Raw genomic sequence first — 23,428 nt, 5'->3', positions numbered from 1 at the left:
TTCCAAAATAATTTTACTTTTTTTTTGAAATAAGGTAGAACACAAAAAAACATATCCCAGAGCACTGTTAGTATGTTTGAGAAATACTGCTTGAAAGATCAAGCCATAAACTATTTTTTTTTCATGCAAAATGCAGTCAATTTAATATGAAATTGTATTCTAAAGACGGTTAACTGGGGTCTTATGGTCTGAGACAGACACACTCTGGAGAAGGAGGTTGGATAGAAATCATGTATCTTCACATCTGCCTTTCAAATTGGAAATGGGTTCCCCTTCCATAGAAGCTGGCTGTGAAGGGAGAACACCCATGGGTACACACTCATTGCTGGGAGCAGGAGAGCATTCTGTGGGCTTCACAGAGTAGCCAGAGGCAGGCTCTGATCCTGGGAAAACTTAGCTCTTCACTTTCACCCCTGTACTTTGAGCACAGAGAAATGACACATTGATGCTGCCTTTTATACCTTAGTCAAAAGTTTAAGACAATTGTTCTTGTGCAGCAAAACCTGGTATTTCAAAGCTGTGGCTAGAAATCCTATTAACTGACTTGGAATCCTATCAGGAGGTTGCATCATGTATTCAAGGCGTCATGATCTGTCACACAAGAGATGTCTCTGAGGGCATCATTGAGTTAAAGGGGCTTTAAAGTACGTAACTTCACCTGGTGAGCAGTCAGGCAGTCTAGAATATTTCTGGCACATGTTGTGCCATAGTATGAAGAGAGCAGCCAATAGAATGGGTGGAACAAATTGTGACTGCAGTGCAGATGGAGAAGATTGCCTTTTCCCTTGATTTATTTTCTAAAGGTAATCTGGGAACATAATCTTAACCATAGAATGCTTCTGTTACCAGTCAGAACACTTGCACACTTTGACTTCAGAATGATGCATGGGCAACAAGATAGCTTTTTAGATTAAAAGTGTGAGAGGAGACTATGGACATAAAATTTGTCTGCAGGCATAATGGACCTCTCAGGTTCCCAGGCCTTTTAAATTGGTTCTTGTCTAGAGTCCTTCACTACATAAACAGCTCAACAAAAAAAAAAAAAAAAAAAAAAAAAAAAAAAAAAAAACAAAAAAAAAAAAAAAAAAAAAAAAAGTGACAAATACAGGTTTTTAATAAATGTAAACTAAGTTCTCCAAAACCTTACGTGAACATGCAGAATTGGTTCTTTGACAGTAATAGAGCTACTTTCTGCCACTTTCTTTTTGTAAAAGTTCCAGAAGTGAATGACAGTCTTATGTGATCTTAAAGGAGACAATATTTAGGTGGAAAATGTTTGGGTTTGTTTAGAAGTTAATCCCTTCAGTGTGGAGAGTGTAAAGTGGGACAAAAGGGGGACATCTGAGACTGGCAATGATCAGGAGGTAAGGAGGGTAATGAAACTGGTGAGAACAGAGATCAGAAAACAGGTCACACAAGTTTTCAGGACAAAGTACTGGATGTTTGATCCTTGCAAACATACGAAGGTGCAGTTGAAGGCATTTGGTGAAGTCTGAGCAAAAATTTCTGATGGAACTTCTCTCAGACTACATATTTTTATCAGTAGTTTCTTTGTTGAATTTATTGAATTCCCTCCCCTTTGCAACTATATATCTTTGAAAGTCAAATATCTTTGACCATGTCAAAACAGAATAAAAAGAAAAAAAAAGAAAAAAGCCTTTGTTGCTGAGTTTAAGTAAGATAAACCTTTGTTGGTTCAAAATCTCAAACACAACTTTGTGCTTATGTTAAATGAGAGTGCTTTTTTTCCCTGCTTTTTACTTTTATCAGCAAGTATTAAAAAAAATTAAAATCTGGAATACTCTGAATTTCTTTTTAGAGTCCTAGTTTGGCATATTAACTATAAGAATTATTATTCATACAACCCTGATCAGAAACCTTGCTTTGATTGCAAGTTACCTCTAGGTTGTTAAAGGCAGGATTAAGCCTGCAGGACAGGTGGCAGCAGTTTACTTACACAAACTGGAACTTCGGCCTGCACTATCTGAAACTCCAGTCTGCATTGCAGATGTATTCTGCTGCTATGGACTGTTAGGCTAATAGAGCTGGTGACTGTCATTATAAAATCATTAGCAGTTAATTTTGCCCCTGATATTTTCCAATAGTTTTATGCATAGGAATCGTTTGAGTGTAGCTGAACTCGGTCTCAGTTATGATTGCCTTACTTTATATCAGATCCATGTTAAACAATGAACACTAGGGCTGGATGCTTGGGTCAGAAATTGGCAATTTTCTATTTTTTTATTTGAATTATTTGGCTTATTCACAACTCTTATTTCAGTACAAATCCAGTTACATATATATCAGTTTGATTTCCTTTTAGTTAGAGAATTGCATCTCATCTGCAATGCAGTACAGTCATTTTGCTGGCCCCAGATATATGAAAGTGAATGTATATTAGCTGTGTTTTCAACCTAATTACTCCTGTTGGCTGTCATTAACTGGATTCCTTACTGAGCTTTACATTGAGATGTTCAACACCATATGGTATTTACTTTAGTAAATGAAGGATCAATGTGTGTAATGGACTAACGAATGTGATGGATGAATGTGTAACTCTTCTGTCTTCTCTCTCTCATCATCTCTAGAGACCATAATATTTTTCTTTTTGTTCAAGCAGCTGAAGCTTGATGATACAGATTCTACTGTTTTAAACAAATTATTGAGCTATATTCTTAGTTAAGTCCCTGAAAAAGGCACAAAATTCTTCTTCCTTGACAGGATAGAAGCAAACAAGGTGATGGTTTCCTTGGTGTACGTATCAGCCCAATGAGTGCTGTGCTCAAGAAGTCTGTGCTTACTCACTGAGTCCCACTTCCAGTTCATGTTTTTGAAAGTAACATGTTGGTATAAATGTGATTGTATGCCTGAAATTTACTGCCTTTGCTATTTGGAAACTTAAGAATATTATTTTATGGAACCAGGTAGCTTTTGCTTTTCTTTCAGGTAAGCCTTCATATTTATTCCTTCCTGTTGAAATTGTATCATTTGATGTGCTTTTCCAGCATAAAGGCCTAATAAGTTTGCCTGGTTTTATCTTTCTGTTTTGCAGGTGTTTTTAAGAAATGCAGTAGATGTTTCTCAGCTTCTGGGAGGACTGTCAGCTGAACAAATTGTATTTGTTAATTAAGCCCCTAAGAAAGGATACAGGAGATAAATTTACTGTGAGAGACAATAGTGTATTTGTAAAATACTACTGGCTTCTCTTTCAATCTAGTATAATCCCATGCAAGATTTAATAGTATATAAATGGTTATTATTCGTATTAATGGCCTGTGCTTATCCTCTCATCATAATAGTAATGTAATACAAATGAAGTCTATTAGAACATTAACCATAAGTGACCACAAAAATATAAACCGACTATTGTGTTCTTTAGCCTTAAATAGCAATATCTGTGAAGATATTAAGGCAGCTTTCATTTAATTAAATGAAATAGTCTGCATCATTTAGGAAACTGTGCATGTTGCTTTCACAAGCAGTAAGGATGATGATAATAGCAGAATTACGACAATACTGGAAAAATTAATACTATTAAAATTTCTAATGACACAATGTCTGTGCAGCAGACTGTCACAGGAGCTAAGGATGGTAACAGCCAACCTTACCTTTTGCTCAGATAAATGAACAATGCTTCTTCTCTATCAGGAACAGGTAACACCACATATACTTAGACTCCCACTTTTTCTTCCCATTCCCTTTAGGCAGATTGTATATGTGATAGTTTTCCTAGAGAGAGGAACAGAGGGAAGAGAACCCAAATATTGCTAGCCACGTCTTCTGATGGAGATTTCAGCTACTTAAGTGAAAGATGCAATGTAAGAAGCTGTACAGAAATAAGTGGAATGGAGAATAATGAAAGCTGTACTAAGGACTTTTTACAATAAACAATCTACTTAAGCAATCGTTTTACAGCTGCTGTACTGTTTAGGTACAAACACACTTGACCTAAAGACATTCTCAATTAGGTACTACTCTTGAGAGCTTCTATGATTCTATTCTATGATTCTACTGTGAATCAGTTTTAGTATTTTATATTAAAACCATTGTACTTAAAAGATTTACAGCATAGAATATGAATCCATCAGTGCTGGATATCAGGTGTTAATGCTTACCAGTGCATAGCTTGAACTATATCACAAGTTTAAGGAGATCAAGTTAGCTGTTAAAAACAAAATGTAAATGGCTTTTGAGGTGTGGAAATGCTTAAGATTTTTTCTCAGCCTTTGAGCAGAAAGAGCTTTTTCCTCTTGCACTGACTTGGGGCTAACACATATACTAATTCCACTCAGGAATCTTTCCTTATGGTGATTGGCAAAGTATCAATCAATATTCATTCATAGAGCCATCAAGCCATCACATTTTTCTTTATCCATTTATTCACTTCTTACAGTATTAAAAATATGTATTTTTCTTTGAAAACATGGGAGCAGCAAGTATCATGAACACATTTATGAATGCATATTTTGCTACGTGAATATGTATATATATGTATATATTCACACTGGAGATGTTTAAATTTTTCTTTGTCAACTTAGGAGTCAAGTAGTCGGGAAAGAAAATACCATGTAATACATGTTCTTAGCATTATTATTTTGGGCTTTGCAGTCTCTGTCCTTGGAAATTTTTAGGACCTTAGTGGATCAAGCCCTGAATAACCTGGTCTGATCTCAGACCTTACCCTGCTTTTAGCAGGAGGTTGTACTCTTGTGGTCCCCTCCAAAATTGTCCTGTGTTTCAATGCTTATGCCAGTAATAAACTATGCAGAGAGACTAGTTATGTCAGTTTTAATCAAACCAGTTGAAATGGTCTATGAATGTATATGAACAAATTGGGTGTTCAGTGAGCAAAAACATACTCGTGAGCTACAGAATATATAAAATAGATGCAGGGAATCTCAGCTGGGAGAATAATTCACACATTCAGTTTCTTATTTTTAGCCTAAACAACAGAGCTTATATATACTACTTTCCACATATTTTCCCACCATTATGGTAGCGTTCAGCTTCCTTTTAGTCTAATCCACTGCTTAACAGCAGCAGAGAATAATTTAGGAGCTGAAAGAAAGAGTTCGCATCATATGCTATTGGTGCCAGGAATCTGCTTGCCATGAGATGCAGAAAAAAACCCAGTAGTTTTCTGAAGGAAGATAATAGGAAAATAATCCGTAGTTCCACTGAGGTTTTTGACTGTTTAAAATATTCAGTGACTTAGGACATACCTTTGCGTTCTTGGTATTCAGCAAAGCTGTATGAATAAGAAGGGTGTTAATGGAGCACATTTTAGGAATAAAAACCATGATCAGAAGTTATTAGGTTGGGTGTAAATAATGAAATAAGGCTAGCATGCTCTTTTGATGAACACAGTCTTGTTTACCTTATGGTTCTTCTTGAAACAGTCTTATACTCTGATTCTTCTGAATCGGTACATTATGTGATGTTTTAAGGACTTAATATGCAGACTGTATAAACTGGATTGACCTTGCATTGAATTCCTCAGGCTAAAAAGTACAGGCTTTATAAGCTATGTCTCCTTCTCTTTCCACCCCCATGATAATTTTCAGAGTTTCAATTTACTCCAACCCACTGCTGGAGACACAGTACACTTGCTATTATATAAGACACTTCAATTTGATGTGATTTTTCTGTTACATTTTATCATATTAACTTTCACTGCTTTCCGATGATCTTTTGTTGAAAGTAGCGGGAGAACAAGCTAGCGGAGGGATGGGGTCACTATGTGCTCTTACAGTTGCATTAGCAGCAGATGACACAGAGCTTTGCAGCATAGCATTTCCTGGAAGAATTCAGTGGGTCAGTCAATTCTCATAAATAAAATTATCTACATGTGCAGTTAAGTGGCGACACTGATGTTAACTTTTAAGAAGGGGGTGGGAGGGCTGTGAAAATATGGACTTAAACTTTATATTAAGAATTATATAGATGTCTAAGGCTTTTGAGAAGCAAGTGAATAGTGGCTGTTGGTGTAAATGTAGCTAAGTGTGATTTGTGAATGTGTATTCTTTTAAGTCTCAAAATACTGTTTTTGTTACAAAGCAAAGATTCAAGAACCAGCTAAGATCATGAGTACAGACTTTCTATTAGAATTATAAATTTTAATTTAATAATGTGTAAGGCATTTTGTATTTCTGTAGCTAATACACACTAAAATGCTGTGTCAAAATGCTGTTCTTACTTCCTGTAGCATTGATGTCCAGACCTTCTGTCCATGCAATTATCAATGCATATGCTACTGACAGTGATCCTGGGCATGACACTTTTGCAGCTGCCAGTGTAGAAGTATATAGTAGAGCAAATATACTCTATGTCTTAAAGATCCTCCTTCTCCATGGTGTGCATGATGTACAAAACAGAACACAAAAATGAAGTAGAATCCTGACATTTGCCACAGGGGCCCCCTAAACCCAGTGGCTTTTAGCCATCCTGGAATAGGATCTCTTCAGTTTTACCCTGTGGTTCTCCCACCAGTCCTAATAGCACTGCTGAGGCAGCAGCCACCCTATAATTAACTGCATAGTCTGCAGTTGTGCTTTCTGTCCCTACTGAGAAAAAGCAAAATCACAGAGCATGCAAGAAGAGTTAATGGTGCTTCACATAGGATTAACCTTACTTGTTTAAAAAATGAAAATATCTTTGAATGATGTTATAAAAAGGGGTGGTGGTGGGAATAGCAGTCAAGGAAAATAGTATTGTCTCCCTTTTTTTCTTGAGATGGGATGTGCTCATCTCCTTTATTAAGAGTCTCTTATAGATGAGATTGCTTGAAAAAAGTGAGTTAATTATGGCAGTAGTGCTTTTGTAACTCTTTTCCTATTCATCTACCTATCTACATCTTTGCTATTTTTCATTCGGTGGAGAGCAAGATAAGGTCTGCAGCTCTTGGGGCAGCTTGTAGCTTCTGTGACTTCTCAGGACCTGTGATGTCAGCAGGTCTGTTGGATAAGGTGAAAGCACAGTTTTATGAGCAAAAGCAGAAGCAAGGCCATAGTGGTAGACCTGGTTAGAGCTCAGGAGGCTCCTGCATTCCTATTTCCATCTGATCTCCAAATTCAAGTATGGCCCCTTGCAGAAGCAGTTTTGATGCCCATAATCTCTGGAGAGATAAACTGCTTTAACAAACACAACCATCTAAGAAAGGCTTAACTTTTGTTACAAACACAAAATCTGAATGAAATATGTTCCAATAAATGTTGGAAAAGCTTGAGGTTAGTCAACAACCAAAAAAAAGTGATAAACTTTCTCTAAAACCAGATTAGAATAACCTATTTATTTCATAAATAAAGAATCCCTATTCTAATGCTTTAGACTTCATGGGTAAAGCAGTTCAGCCCAGGCTTATATGAATTCACAGCTATAATTTCTTGTATGTTTCTTATGCACAGTCATATTTTATGGAACTAATATTTTCTTGGTTTTATCCTCCTTGGCATGATATTGGATTTTTTCTAAAGTGGGAAAGCCGTTTTGGTGGAGTGCTTAACAAATGCATTTGAAATCATTGGAGACTTTCATAGTGAAAGCCCATGCTGCCTCAGATGTGTGACCATATCTGGCCAATGCTAGGTATTTACAGAAGTACATAAAAACTTGAAGTAGCTGTGTGTTAATTAGCATAGCTGAAGAAAAGCATTTGCATACACAGTCTTAAACGTAAAGGAAGGGGGGAAATCAATGGCTTATAGGTTTTGCTCATGTCAAAATTACTCAGATGCTATGAAAATTAGAAACATGACAAATTTTAAAGTTAGATGTAGGGAGAGTATTACCTTGCTTTCGTGTCCTTGGCATAATGATTTTTAGGATTGGTTTTACTGTGAAATAAAAGGCTGCTGCCATGACATAAAAGTGTCAGGGTATGAGTTGAGGCACATGGAAAGTGATTCTGTAGCTTTTGTATTTCATGCTATTTGTGCTTTTAGATGTCCCATTGATACTGTGTGACCACATGAAAAAACCCTGTTCCTATCTTATAGATGACTGTCTTGGCATTTGTTTCTAGGTTTTTAATACAATTTTACAAGTGTGAGTGGCTGATAGATGGAAGAAAAAACAGGCGAGCCCAGAAGTTTCAGTCTTTATCACATGAGCTTTGACATAGTTGTCTGCGTCAGCCTGAGAGCACATGAAGATTTTCTCCATGTGTTGCTTCTCACACAGCCCCTCCTGACCTCCTTAGCATCATACTGGTCTAATTTGGGCCATGACATATAATACAGGAGATGGAAACAGACAGTTTTGTCATTCCTTGTTGTAACTCTAGTTTTTCATCCTTGCATCTCTTGCCTCATGTGCTGTTTACCTTTAGGTCCATTCTGTGCTTGCAGCCTAGCTACACATTTCTACTGACATACCTAAAAGTTTCAAATCAATTGACCTGAAGCTAGTGGCCTGAAAAGAAAAATTTTTCATATGTTTTTGGAAAGAAAAATAGATGAGCTTTATTCTGTGCCCACATACCACTTGCTGGTGGAGAGCCCTTGAGAGTTCAAGTACTGATACTAATCAAACCATCATGGGTTGGACATATTCCTTTCCGTTGCGAGAGCTGGCTCTGTAATACAGATCGCCGCCAGCTGTAATAACCAGTATGTTCTGTTCTTGTATGGTTTTTTCTTCAGCTCTCAGATTCAAATTACAATTTTCTTGCTGTAGTGAAATAGGCAAGTGCTCTTTTCCACCTGTGTTCCTTTCTTTTCCTAACCTACAGTGCCTTGATTTTGTTGTGCAATACTGAGACACTGGCCACCTATCCCCCAACATAAATCACTGTCTGCATTTTCGGATGGCTTTTAGGGAGAAGAATGCCATCCACAAAAAGTGAATTGGTTAAAAACTGCCTCTATAGGATACCCTGAAAAATCCTTAGTGATCTGCCTTGCAGATCCGGGAGCAGACATGAAGAAGGAAGCAAAGTCAGGCATAGCTGCATAGCATTCCACCTTCACATTTCTCACACACCACTGTATATTGGAGCATTATATTTACATAGTAAGTGGGTCATACATATATACAAAATTCATGTGTTTGCTGACTAAATGCATTAAGTGCATTAAGTACAGTAAAATAACAATTAGAAAAATAATCATGTCTCTTTACCAGTATCTTCCAACAGTGTTTAAAGTGTTTCTTTTCCAGACTTATCAGCTTTTTGGTTTTGCTAGCAAGCAAGAGGATAATTACAGCTTGGAGGTTGCTATAAATACTTTAAATCTGGGAATTTAACTACAGATTCTTGATTAATTTGTTATTTATTTAGAAGCCTAAAGTGACAAAAGGTGCAATTTCTTTCTAGATACCTTTCTCAATTTTTTAAACATATAATGAAGCAAAGAACATTGTATAGAGAAAACAAACGCCATGTTTTTCAATCTGTACCATGAAACTGTCAACATATCTCTGGTCTTTACAGACCTACAACTGCTGGCTCACTTCATTTAACTCCTTTGCTTCATGTTGCTTTGTTTTACCTCTGCTTCTGTTCCAAGTTCTTGGCTGCATTCTGTCTTTCGTGTGCTAACTTTTCTTCCTATCCATGCACACTGGTGTTATACCTCTGGCTTTTTTCAGTTTACTGCATATCAGACTCGTTTGTTTTTTTCTGTCAAGTATCATCTCATCACACAAAATATATAACTTTCTGTCCAACAGCAGTTTCTATGGCCCTCTTAATGAATCAGTCTTGATTTGTTATTTTCAAGTATTGCCATTTATTTGGGTGTGAACGACAAGTTTAGTTTCCTCAAACTTATCACCTATATCCCCTGACATATTTCTTTCCTGAGCAGCTGCCAAATAAACTGATTCACCATGGAGTACTTGGTACTAGCACAAACTCTGCTGGTCCTATAATTTTAAAAAGAATTGTTCCAAGGACCTTAAAAATCACAAATCCTGTAAAATAGGGGGTGTCGTGGCTGTTTCGATTTCTCCTTCACAGGGTTGATGTGTTTTTGTTTTTCTCTTTAATCTTGTCAGAAAACAGTTATATCTAAAATTCACATAGATTAAATGAAGAACTACAGCCACTGAGATAGTTGATTACTTGAACACAGTAGTTCACTTTCTTTGCATGATCAAGGGCTTCTGAAATCACCAGTGCTTTGGTATTTGTTAGTGGGTGCTCTCTGCTCTAATAGTAACACAAGGAGGTCTTAGTCAAGGCAAGGGCCATGTGTGCTGAGCAAACATGTCTGTCTTGTATCATAGTGTAAGTTAACGAGAACATAAACTCAACATGAAAGATGTAGAAAGACTTGTTCAAGGTTGCATATAGATAGCAGAGATGGGAAGAGAACCTCCTGATTTCAAGTCCTAGCCTACTGTGACTCTGTTGTGCCAAGTTATTTGACTTGTAAATATCCTTTTCAACTAACAATTCTTTTGAATTCAAGTAGTCATACATGCAATACAGTTTAAACACTCCTTTTACTGTTAATATTGCTAACCCAGATTCACTGCTGTAAAACTTTGAGACCATTCATGTGCTGAGTTGGAATATTAAATTCTTAGTAATACTCAATGTAGTGAAATCTTTACTTGATGCTTTCATATACTACTTTCTGTAATTCCTATCAAAACTCTACAGTTTCTGATTCATCTGGTTCATCATACCTAAGTGTTAAAGCAATTAAGTTATCCTTTTTTGGGGTCATATTGTGCAGGAACCCACAGTGCAGTTGTGTTAAATCTCAAGACACTGTTAGTTCCCTTGTGACTGCTTTAAAAGCATTTATTCTGCCTGCTTACCAGTAAGAAAAGCTTTGAGATTGTATTGCTTGTATATTCAGTGGTTTAATGCAGACTTAGTTTATCAGTACGTGAATTCCTTAAAACAAAAAGAAGTCTCTCACTTATGAAGTCTATGTCAGGGTATGTATGGAGTGTATGGAGAGTGGTGAGTTAGTGACATCTAAAAAAATTGGTGTTTGAAATGTTGAACATGTTTAGAGAGATACATGAACATGCATGTCTTTTTTTGCAGGCATCTTTTGTTAACTTTATGTCTCAGCAATTCCCCATGGCAGTAAGAAGGAACTTTTTATAAGTCGGCTCCTCAAGATGTTAACGATGAGCCTGTGATCAATATTGTTGTGGGTTGAAGTGGTGTTTACTTTTTCTCCAGATCAGTAAAGCTGACAAAAAACTGATACAGCCATTTCAGATCCATTGCCATTTTTAGTGCATTAATTACAGAAGTAAAGAAATATGATGGGCTGGCAGGAGAGAATAAGCTCTTACGTAGGCAGATTCTTCTTGCATGTAAAAGCAGGGCAGTCTGCCATTTTACAAAGAAAGAGAAAAAAGAGGTCTGTTAAAACAAAACAAAACCTAAAATGAAACAATGAAAGGTTTCAGGTGCCAGTGGAACCTGCATTTCAATGGGCGGACATGGCAGTTTCTAAGAATTAGAGCTTTTATGTTAACACTTTCAAACTTGAATGTGGTCAAAGTTTTGATCGAGACTATAGTGGCTTGCAAGCTCCTCTTACATTTTGTTCACCCATAAATTTTCTTTGATATTAGAATTTGTATTCAGTATTCTGTATGAGTTAGCTAATTAAATAGGAGGTCATCCCATAACAGGAATAATCTGGTCTTTTTATTACATCAACAGTTCTACATTTTGAGGCCTAAATTGTCTCATTGAATACATGGGACTACCTCATACTGGGTGATAACCTTCCACATACCTCAAACCCATATGGAACACATTATAGAAATAGATTTAAAAATATAACTAGCAAAAATACAAGAGTATTTATCTCATTTACAGATTGCTACTTGTATAGAAAACATTGCTTATATCATGCCACAGGAAAACTAGAGCTTGCTTCAAGCCAATTTTGATATGTTTTAATCAGTAATTAGTTAATACTTCCTCAGAAAAGCCTTCTTTCATTCCCTCAGAACTCATTTTAAAAAATGTAAGGGGTTTTAGTATTCATTTGTGAAGCATCATATTTTGACACTTTCTTACTCAGGCCCTAATGTTGACTTCTATGGACTAAGCTGATCATAAGAACTTCACAGCTACTTCCATCACAAGAAGGTTCTTTGTGATTGTGCAGTGTAATACAATTTATGGTAGTCAACACAGTAAATAATATCAGAACTAAATAGTATCAAATGCAGTGTACATTTGCCTTTGTGTTACATAGTCTATGGTCAAACCATGGCCGTTGACAGTGTTGTTTTGGACACCCTCTCTGTAAAACAGTTTGAGAGTCTGAAAATGAATGGAGAGAAATATTAATTTTTGACACTTGCTTTTCAGATCTTTCTGTATTTCATGTCCTGCCTCAGTGTGTTCATGCTCCAATGTGCACTGGTCCCTCAATACCCTTAGTAAAACCATGGCTTATGCAAATCAAGAGGTAGTTCCCATGGCTTTAATAGGATCATGGATTAATTTTGCTTAGAGGAGTTTCCATAATCACACTATGAAGCAGGAGAAGCAAAGCTCTGCAAGCCCCTAGTGACTTCAGTTCTTGTGACTTTTTTCCTGCCTTTCTTTACTTTTTATTTCTGTACTTTTGGAAAGGGAAATCTAGCATGTGATTTTACACAATTTACATAGCATGAGCTTCCCTTAAGCTTTCATCTTTTAGCATGATATAGGTTTCTGCACTCACACATAATATTATATACCATTATTCTCTTGCTTCTGCCATCTTTTTTTAAAGAAATAGAATGTCAGGCATGTGTTCTTTTGGGAACTTCAGCACAGTGTGTCATTTTAATGAGCAATATTAACAGATAAAGTAAATTTTTAGGTCTCTGAGGAACTCTTTTCTGAATTTCCCCTTTAAGCAGTTACTTCTCTTGTCTCGTATGTGAATGTTCATTGGGAAAGGGCCTAAGTGTGATTTGTTCTGTTTGCTTGCCATTTGAGTGTATCAGGCACAGTAATTAGGGCTTCAAATTGCTATGGACATGCACAAAGGCAGCATAACTGGTAAAGGGGTTATGCTATCAGAATATAAACACTACCTTAAGATGTGACATTGCCCCATATTTTATCTCCTTTTTCCACACCCACAAATATGTCTTTTCTACACTTGAAATACCTGTTATAGGCCATAAACCACATAGGGTTCCTTATGAAGATTCATTGTTATAAGTTATAGTCCACAAAGTTTGCCCGAGACATTTGTAGTGTCATAGGAAAGAAGTGAAGATGTGTGCATGAGAGATACTGATAAACTTTATTTCCCTTTCTCTTCCTGTCTTCATCTGACAGATAACATGAAGTGCAAGCTGTATTTACACATTTTTTAATGCAGTAGGAAAGACTTTATAAGGGGAACAAGTTCAAGAGGAATAAAATTAAAACTATCATTAGGAACTATTGCTGTGAGTTTTTTTATTCCATAAATGTCCCTTTTTTTAATTTTTTTTTTTTATTTTTTATTTATTTGAAAGGCAAAACTGTGGTGGTAGTTCCCATTTTTCATTCTAGGAAGAAATGATTCCCTTTGGTTTTAGTATCAATATGGTTCAGGAGCTCTGAGAACTTTGCTTTCACAAACCTAAGGTATGAGGTGGTGCTGTACTCTGCTCAGACTTATTTTGCAGTGTATACTTTAAATAAATGATCCTTTTTTTAAATAGCTCCATGCGATGTCTCAGGAGCTTTGGTGCTGGCAGCTAACATGCATCTTCATGAGAGATTATTCTCTCTATATAAACTACAGCTATATTTTTTCAGACAACAGATAAAGAAGTATACATAAGTTTTATTATTCTTGAAGTTGCAGATGCTTTTTCAGGGGCTGTGACTGGTAAGGAAAGATGATCTTCATTTTCTGTGTCCCACATCACTGTGGTTAAGTGTTATTCATGTTTGCTTTTAGAATCCTAAAAATCCATGGGGGTGAACACTTATTTTTATTTATATAGCAATTGAGAGACTGACCTATGTGTATTCAAAGTGGAAGATTTTTTTTCAATTACACATTGTTTCCATCATACTTCCTATATTCACATCAGAGAACTTTGCTTTCAGAAGCAAAGCCTGCTTAAAAGATACATGCAAGTTGAAATTCAAATAAAAAACAGCAGAAGTTCTAAAAATAAATATTTTGCAGTTTAATATTAGTCACACTTTTGGTTCACTTGAATCATGATTCATTTGGAAAAAAGCTGTTTACTTTGGAAAATAGAAGTGGTAATTAACTAATGTGAAGGGGTTAGTAAATCATAAATGCACTTACAGTATTTACAAGGTCTATCTTTTATTTGGTGTGTAACTGTAGAATGCACTTATTTTTATCAGCCTACTTGGCTTACCTCTGATGTCTTCATGAATAATTTTTATTTCTCATGATTGTAACCTAAGACTGCCATCAGACAATGTCTCAGCTCTCATTTCTCTTCAGCTATGCTGAACTGGTTTTGTTGCCAGTGAGGCTGTATTTCCCACAGCAGCACCCACAGGGGTTCAGGGCACATTCTGGGTTTGCCAAACAAGGCAGCAAGATGACAGGTGTAAACTGTCTGTGTGGAAACTATAAAATCAAGTACGTAACTTTAGTCTTGCATTTTAGTTCTTACTGCACTAATATTTTAAACTGGTGTCAGTACTATATATTGGCAACTTTATGAAGGTTTTGGTTGTTTGTGCTTTGGCATTGTGTGTGCTATTTTGGCTTTCTCTTCACCAGATTGTTTTGCAAGCATTGTTATTTCTATTACTGTATGTCTCTACAGAGAAATAAATATTTTATAATGAGGATACTTTTCCAGAGTAAGGTATGCAGCTAGCAAGTTACTATTACACTTTTCATACATGTAGTGGGTACCCAATAGGTCTAAACACTTAGTCTTCTGGTGGATATGCTAAATAATTAATGGATTAAAAGCAGGTCTGTGGTAGTAAAGCTCATTATTATGTCTCTCAGGTATGCATTCCTCCATTATAAACACAGGTGTTGTGAAAGAGTCCACAGTTACAACGGATGGAGGTAAGAGATGCGGCCTTATGAATAGGCCTCTTAAATTTTAATCACTCGGAGGTCATCAAGCTGAAGGCACACGGGTGGCTGTTGTGGAAACCCACCTGAAATACTAAAAGATATTTTATAGACTATTTCCTTTAAAAATTATTTGTTTTACTACCCTGATTATATGTGAGCTATTGCTGATGACATCAAGCGGTGTGGGTCAGTTAGTAAGCTGGAGGGAAGAGATGCCATCCCCACGGACCTTGACACACTTGAGAGATGGGCCAGTGCAAACCTCATCAAGTTCAACAGTGTGAAGTGCAAGGTCCTACACCTGGGTTTGGGCAATCAGAGGCACAGCTACAGGCTGGGCAGAGAAGAGATTCAGAGCAGCCCAGCGGAGAAGGACTTGGGGGTGTTGGTTGATGAGAAAATGAACATGAGCCGGGAGTGTGCACTTGCAGCCCAGAAAGCCAACTGTATCCTGGGCTGCATCAAAAGGAGGGTGACCAACAGGTCGAAGGAGGTGATCCTGCCCCTCTACTCTGCTCTTGTGAGACCTCACCTGGAGTATTGTGTGCAGTTCTGGTGTCCTCAACATGAAAAGGACATGGAACTGTTGGAACAAGTCCAGAGAAGGGCCACGAGGATGATCAGGGGACTGGAGCACCTTCTGTATGGAGATAGTCTGAGAAAGCTGGGGCTGTTCAGCCTGGAGAAGAGAAGGCTGCATGGAGACCTCATAGCAGCCTTCCAGTATCTGAAGGGGGCCTAAAAGGATGCTAGAGAGGACCTCTTCATTAGACAGGACCTCTTCATTAGGGACTGTAGTGATGGACAAGGGGTAATGAGTTGAAACTTAAACAGGGGAAGTTTAGACTGGATATAAGAAGGAAGTTCTTTACTCTAAGGGTGGTGAGGCACTGGCATAGGTTGCCCAAAACAGTGGTAAATGCTCTACCCCTGGCAGTGTTCAAGGCCAGGTTGGACAGAGCCTTGGGTGACATGGTTTAGTGTGAAGTGTCCCTGCTCATGGCAGGGGGGTTGGAACTAGATGATCTTAAGGTCCTTTCCAGCTCTAACTATTCTATGATTCTATGATTCTTTAGTCAGTTCTATTTAAAACCAAAAATATCAATGCACTTGTGAAGAAAATACAGCAAAACTGGAAACACCTTAACACTGTCAGAGGATGAGCCTTATGGCTCTCAGACTTCTGATAATGGCTATTTTGTAAAAATTACAATAATAATAAAAATGCAAATTAAAGTGTTTATCTCATTATATATTTTTACATTCTATCTTCCAAGTGCCGAACTAGTTTTCTTCCCAAAATCACAGCATTTTTCTGTTGGAATAAATCGTAGATAGCTCATTGTTGAGATGAGTTACTTTAAGATTGATTTTTGAGTTGCTTTACTTTTTTCCCTTGGATTTATTTCAGAAACTGTTACACATTACTTGACACAAAAATCAAAAGTAAAGCCCACTCACTTTGTTATTCAACTGAAAATGAGGCGGATTCTCTCATAGAAATATTTTATATGAAAAGAATAGGGAATAGGGATTATTTCTTACCAGTAGATATCTTATTGATATGACTAACTGGAGGCTTTACTCAAAGTAAGATAGAGAAATGTTTGTGGAAGAATAAATCTTTGAGAAAAAAAATTCTTTCAGAGGAAGGGATGTTCAGGAAAGAAGCGTTCCTTCAAGTTCCATCTATTTGTCTATTTCAGGTTTTCCTTCTGGGGATGTTGACAGAACAGTGAAGGCCCTACATACTATTTAATTTCCCTGTTTCTATGGCTTTTTGTTTATTACTTTAATACAAAAGAAACCTTTTGGCTAAGGAAGTGTTGGCAAGAGAGAGAAGGGACTAAAGGGGCTAAGTCTTGCCCCTGAGAAGTTTTAGTGCTCTAATAGAGTTGTCAAGGATAAGCCTCTTTTCAGATTGCAACATATGCAGGAAAAAAGTTGCCCACATGAATGTTTGATATTCAGCAGAAAAGAGCACAAGAAGAAGAAACCAAAGAACAGAAACTTTTATTACTAGTACTAGTTATAGGTTTTTATAAATACTGTTCCTATTTCTTTCTTTTTTATTCTGAGACTAGGCTTTTTAACCCTGTGGCTCCAGCAGTTAGTTAGAATTCCTTAAGAACAATTTCCCTATAATATAATGCAACCAAAATCAATTGCAGTGCTGCAGATAGCTTCTCCAAAGCAAGACAGCAATTGTTAGTCAACTGGAGTACAAGATGTGAAGCCTCTAGGGCAATGTTGTTTAATAAGTTGTGAGGAGATTTAGATTTCCAGGGCATCTCTGTTAAAAAGGTCCAGCAACATACAGAAACTGACTGTTTATTTCCTTTGTTTTGTGTGCTGAAAGCATGGTCTGCATTCGGGTGAGAAAATATTGTCAGATTTCTAAGGAAGGCATAAATTTTAACATGGTACTGTGTGATGTGAACATAGTGCTCACAGAAAACATAGTAAACACCTGTGAAATGCAGTCCAGCTAAACAACAGTATTAAGCCAGACAGCTACTGCTTACTGTCTGTGAGACCTGCACACTCTGCTTGTGTAGAGAAAAGATGCGTTAAAATAAATCTTTCCTTAAAGTATCACAATGTATTAATATGCTCCAGGAGGCTGCCATTTAGGAGGCAGCAGGCAGGTTGTGATTGAAGCATTCTGAAGGTTTCTGAACTGTGGTCTCTTACCCCTCTGGGACCAGTAACGAGCGTTGCCCTTCAGGTATCTGTGCTGGGACCAGTCTTGTTCAACATCTTTGTTGGCGACATGGACAGTGGGATTGAGTGCACCCTCAGCAAGTTTGCTGATGACACCAAGCTGTGTGGTTCAGTTGATATGCTGGAGGGAAGGAATGCCATCCAGAGGGACCTTGACACACTTGTGAGGTGGGCTGATGCCAACCGTATGAAGTTTAACCATGCCAAGTGCAAGGTCCTACACCTGGGTCAGAGCAATCCCAGGCACAGCTACAGGTTGGACAGAGAAGAGATTCAGAGCAGCCCTGCGGAGAAGGACTTGGGGGTGTTGGTTGATGAGAAAATGAACATGAGCTGGCTTCAGTGTGCACTTGCAGCCCAGAAAGCCAACCGTATCCTGGGCTGCATCAAAAGGAGCGTGACCAGCAGGTCAAAGGAGGTGACCCTGCCCCTCTACTCTGCTCTCGTGAGACCTCACCTGGAGTATTGTGTGCAGTTCTGGTGTCCTCAACATAAAAAGGACATGGAACTGTTGGAACAAGTCCAGAGAAGGGCCACGAGGGTGATCAGGGGGCTGGAGCACCTCCCATATGAAGACAGGCTGAGAAAGCTGGGGCTTTTCAGCCTGGAGAAGAGAAGGCTGCGTGGAGACCTCCTAGCATCCTTCCAGTATCTGAAGGGAGTCTAAAAGGATGCTGGAGAGGACCTCTTCATTAGGAACTGTAGTGACGGACAAGGGGTAACGAGTTAAAACTTAAACAGGGGAAGTTTAGACTGGATATAAGAAGGAAGTTCTTTACTCTAAGGGTGGTGATGCACTGGCACAGGTTGCCCAAAACAGCGGTAAATGCTCTACCCCTGGCAGTGTTCAAGGCCAGGTTGGACAGAGCCTTGGGTGACATGGTTTAGTGTGAGGTGTCCCTGCTCATGGCAGGGGGGTGAGAATTAGATGATCTTAAGGTCCTTTCCAACCCTAACTGTTCTATGATTCTATGATTCTATGCTCTTCGTTTTTTACAAAAGACTGAGATGCTGACACTTTTCGAAAGCTTTGGAGAATTGCTGTAGGATGTAGTATGGACATCCTTTTCAAACTGAGATACTACCTGTGAGTGAAGATCAGGGGGGACAGTGTCAGCTTATGGGGGTGGTGCTGTATCAATACTGTGCTCTCTCTGTTTGAATATGATTAATGTCAACCAAGTATATCTACATGCAAAACCCTCATGGATTTACTGCCTACCAATTTTTGTTTAAAACAGTTATCAGACTGTACTGTTTACATATGCAAATAGAGGTTGCTTTGATGTGTAATTGTACAGTGCGAACACCTTTTAAACTGAGATTTATGTACAGTTAGCGGTAATATTTAATTTAGATTAGTGTTTTCTACAGAATTGTTCACAGACAAGATTTGTATCTTTTCTTTCTACTAAAAGTTAAACAGAGGTGCAATGGGAAAGGGTAGGAATAATTACAAGTATTGATTCAGCATCTCCCAGGGCCTATCCTAATTCTGGAAGGGGAGAAAGGCTGGTATTCTGATGGGTCATGTCACTTTGCTTCTCAGCTATGTGATGCAGGATTAGTACCGGTAGTACCAATCTTTGTATATCCCAGGTTGCCTCCCATTGTTATCCAGAAGAGTCATGGAGAAACTCTGTCATGACTAGCTTAATGAATCCCAAACTTGTTATCTTATTTTATGTACCATGTTCTAAAATTGCTGTTTCTCAGATGCTGTTGCAAAATCTTGGCTACATCTAAGTCGAAGCTGTATTCAGCTCAAGAATGCTTTGGGTTTTGTATCTAAATTCCTTCCAAAGGTATAGTTAATACCAGAAAGGCCCTCTTTCTCATCAGCATTAAGCTGAACCACATGGTCAGCTCTAGTATACTTGCTATTCTGACAATTGATAGGGACAAGAACAAATTCCTGCATGAGCACATTGACTGCAATGTGATTTCCTCAAGAAATTGCCTACTAACAGTATAAAAATGAGCAGAGCTTGGAAGTGTGCTATTAAAACTGCCAACTGGAATTATAGTCCTGACTTGCAGGCATTACATGTGTTCTGCCCTGAAGGCATGCTTCTTATAATTCAAGGGACCAGCATTAAATGTTGTCAACAAGACTTTTTGTAGCCAGTAATTATTTCTGACTTGACTTTAGGCAGCTTTGTGTATAGGCCTGTTAACACGGCTAGTTCTAACATTATGTATTTTGGGATATTTTAGCTTTTGTATATTTGCTTTTCAATGACTGTTTCAGATGCAAAGCTGTTGCCATAGTATGTCTATGGAGTACGAAGTATTAAGCATGACGTTTAGCTGATTTTTTTTAGCTGATTTTAGTTCTGTTTGTGACACAAGAAATTACAGTTCTAGTCACTCAATTTCAATTCAGAACTCTGAACCACTTTTCTAAATCTTTGGAAGTGACTGGAGTTCTAGGAAATATCTCCAGGAGAGAAAGATTTAATGAAGGGATTGCTTTGAAAACCTCCAAACAGAAATGATATTTTATTTTTTAATATGTAAAACTCTCAAAGAATGTAATTTTTCTTTTTTCTATGTCCATCTTTGATAGGATAAGAAATAATTGTCTCAAGCTTTGGTAAGGAACATTTTGTTAGAAGTTAGCAAACATTTCTGATAATACAGATAATGAAAAGCATTGGAAAGATGATGGGTCTGCATCTTCTGGGTTTTAGGAACCAACTGGACAAATATCTAGCTGTTAATGCTGTTGGAATAACTGAATATGTTACAGGACAGGAGCATGAAGTAGGTGACCCCTTTGACTGGAATCAGAATCTTAATCTTGATCCCATTCAAATTTGGTATTCTGAATTGCATCTTTTGTGAAGCTGTGGAAATGAATTTCCTCCTCTCCCCAGCCCTGTGCATCTGGAATGCCAGTGATAGCTATTACTGGATATATCAAGGCTCTTTGGGAAAAGACTAAACATTTCTAATTTTAGACATCTATAATATGATCTAGTTAGAATTTCCCTTGTTTCTTAACTGTTCCCCAAAGATATTCGTTAAACGTATTCCCCTTGTAAAAGACATCATGAAAGCCCTCCCCAGCACAACATTCCAGGCTTGTCCCTGGATGTTTGGAGCAGTATTTTTTGAAACAATGATTAGAGCTCAGTAAACTTATGTGGCATGTGGGAGTTCTGCCTGAAGCTTTCACTTCATAATATTCTAAGCAGTGTAGCTGTGGTTTGGCACACAGCTTAAGATGGTGATGGAATCGCCTCATGATGGTCAGTTGGTCTGTGACAAGAGGATGATTTTGCAGTGAGTGGAGGAAAGGTGGGAATAAAGCTGTGGAATATATTGTGGACATGCGTGGGTTTGGCAATATACTGAGGCACAGTGACACCAGATGTTGCTGTAATTTCTTTGCTAAATAAGGGAAGCCTCCCATAGAACAATTTCATTGAAAACAGGCCCAAGAAACACCTAACTAAAACTTTAGCACATAACACAATAGAAACATGTGCAGAGGTGGATTTTAGATAACTATTGAAACTTTGTGTTTCCTGACATCAATGTATCTTTCTCCTGGAACATGATTCTGTTTAATTTCAGTGGGATCAGTTGTCCTTCTGATTCAAGATGCAGTTTGCATCCATTTGCAGGCTGAAGAATAATGAACAGGTAAGTTGACAGAACTGTAGGAATTCAAGTCCTTATCAATATTTAATAATGCAGTTTCATTATAATGTAAAAATGAGATTCTTTGCTACACTCTTCAAACCCACTCTTACAGCAGTCATACTCTTGGACCTTTGATACTAATCTCCCTTTAGTCTTAGGGGATACTGTAATAGTATCATGCATCTGACATTATTTAAAATTATTACCAACTGTTATATACTTTCAGTTCAAAATAAAAGAATACACAGCAGATGTAGCTATGTATACTGATGGAAATTATATATTTGTATGTATAGGGAAAAAGTGATAGGACTGGGGCAACTTATATGAAAGCCTAAAAAGTGGTGGTTTTGAAGAGGTGTATGTGTGGATTTTTGGATATCAGCAATTTGGTAAAAGAGTTAAAATAATCTTAAAAGAAATACGAAGATTTACTGTTGAACCAGTGACTGGCATTGTGGTTTAACCTCAGCTGGCAACTAAGGAACATGCAGCTGCTTGCTCACTCACCCTCCCTTCCCGCAGTGTGTAGGGGAGGAGAATCAGAAAAAAGGACACTGGCTAGAGCACAGAGATTTACTATGGGCATGGTGACTTTCTGAGTTGAATACATACATATATATATGTACATATATATATATGTACATATGTATGTAAGATCTCAAAGTATGATATATCCTAATTTTAGCAAAATATTTTTCTCATTTTTTAGCAGTGCAGCAGAATTCAGAAAGAAAAAAAAAATGACAGAGGGTAGATTTAGATTAGACATTAGGAAGAAATTTTTTACTATGAGAGTGGTGAGGCCTTGGTTGCCCAGAGAAGCTGTGGCTGCCCCATCCCTGGCAGTGTTCAAGGCCAGGTTGGATGGGGCTTGGAGCAACCTGGTGTGGCACAAGGTGTCTCTGCCCGTGGCAGGGAGTTTGTGAGTTTAAGGCCCCTCCTGACCCAACCCATTCTATGATTCTATAAATTGTATGCTCAGCACTTCACCTACCAGTTATAAATTAGGATCTATTGCTATCTGCTCTGATCTGTCTGTCCTAAGCAGTAATTGCCCCTTTGTTTTATACTGAGATTTTTGTCTCATTCACATGATTTCCCAGTGACTTTCTTGGAATATTATAATTTATTTGCACCAGAAATTTAGAGTCAGGATATTTGGCTTAGATACACTTACTACTATTGCTATCAAGAAATTCTATTTTGTTCATGTGAAACTTTCTGCACCGGTATCTTTTTATTTTTTTTTTTCTGTCCTACATTTTTCTACATCTCATACAATGACCATGTCAGGTTGAAAGTTATAAAAATAAAAACTGTTATGGTCAAGAGGTATAAAAATTCCTTTTATCTCACTAGGGTCTGAGATACTGATTTGCAGAAGAAGCTGTGCATTTCTGTTATGATGAGGTGCTAAAATAATATAATGAGCATATACAGCCAAAAATCCATAAGAGAAACAGATTTTAAATTCTGAAAATCAGTTTCAGTCTTACTTGTTAAATACAGCCTATTAAAATGTATCCATCAAGACTACTTTCCCCTGAAACTTCCCTGCCTTTGGTGTCTGGATTTGGTTTCTGTCTGATTGCAGCACCTTTGTCATTTGATGAATGCACCCCAAGATGCATTGTCATCACACAGTGTTGTACTGCAGCACCACAGTCATTTCATACATGTAGGGAGAACTTGGAAGCTCTCTGAGTAAGCAAATTTGTCTTTTAGACACAATTAAAAGTGGGCGATATTGGATTAGTCCCTGTTGACCCTCAAAAGAACACAGTTGTAGTACTTCTTCTGTAGAAAAATATTACACAGAGCTATTACGTACTCTAATTTAGGCAAGGTACCATATATTTAGGGTGACAATAGACCTTATGTTTCCTGCTAGACTTCAGTGGCTGCTGAAAAGGTTGCTTTTACTGTTTCACAGTATTGTTTTCACTGAAGACTAGGGTTGGCATGTTGTGGGAAAGCTGCAAACTACTTTCCGGAGTTTCTCAGTAGTATTCAGATGGTTGCCTAAGCCATTTACATCAGTTGCTCAACTGATG

Source organism: Pezoporus wallicus, unplaced genomic scaffold (genome assembly GCF_028554395.1).
Source record: "Pezoporus wallicus isolate ANWC-B61680 ecotype Strahan unplaced genomic scaffold, APGP_CSIRO_Pwel_v1 contig_232, whole genome shotgun sequence".
Lineage (NCBI taxonomy): Eukaryota > Metazoa > Chordata > Aves > Psittaciformes > Psittacidae > Pezoporus > Pezoporus wallicus.
This window is presented reverse-complemented; position numbering follows the sequence as displayed.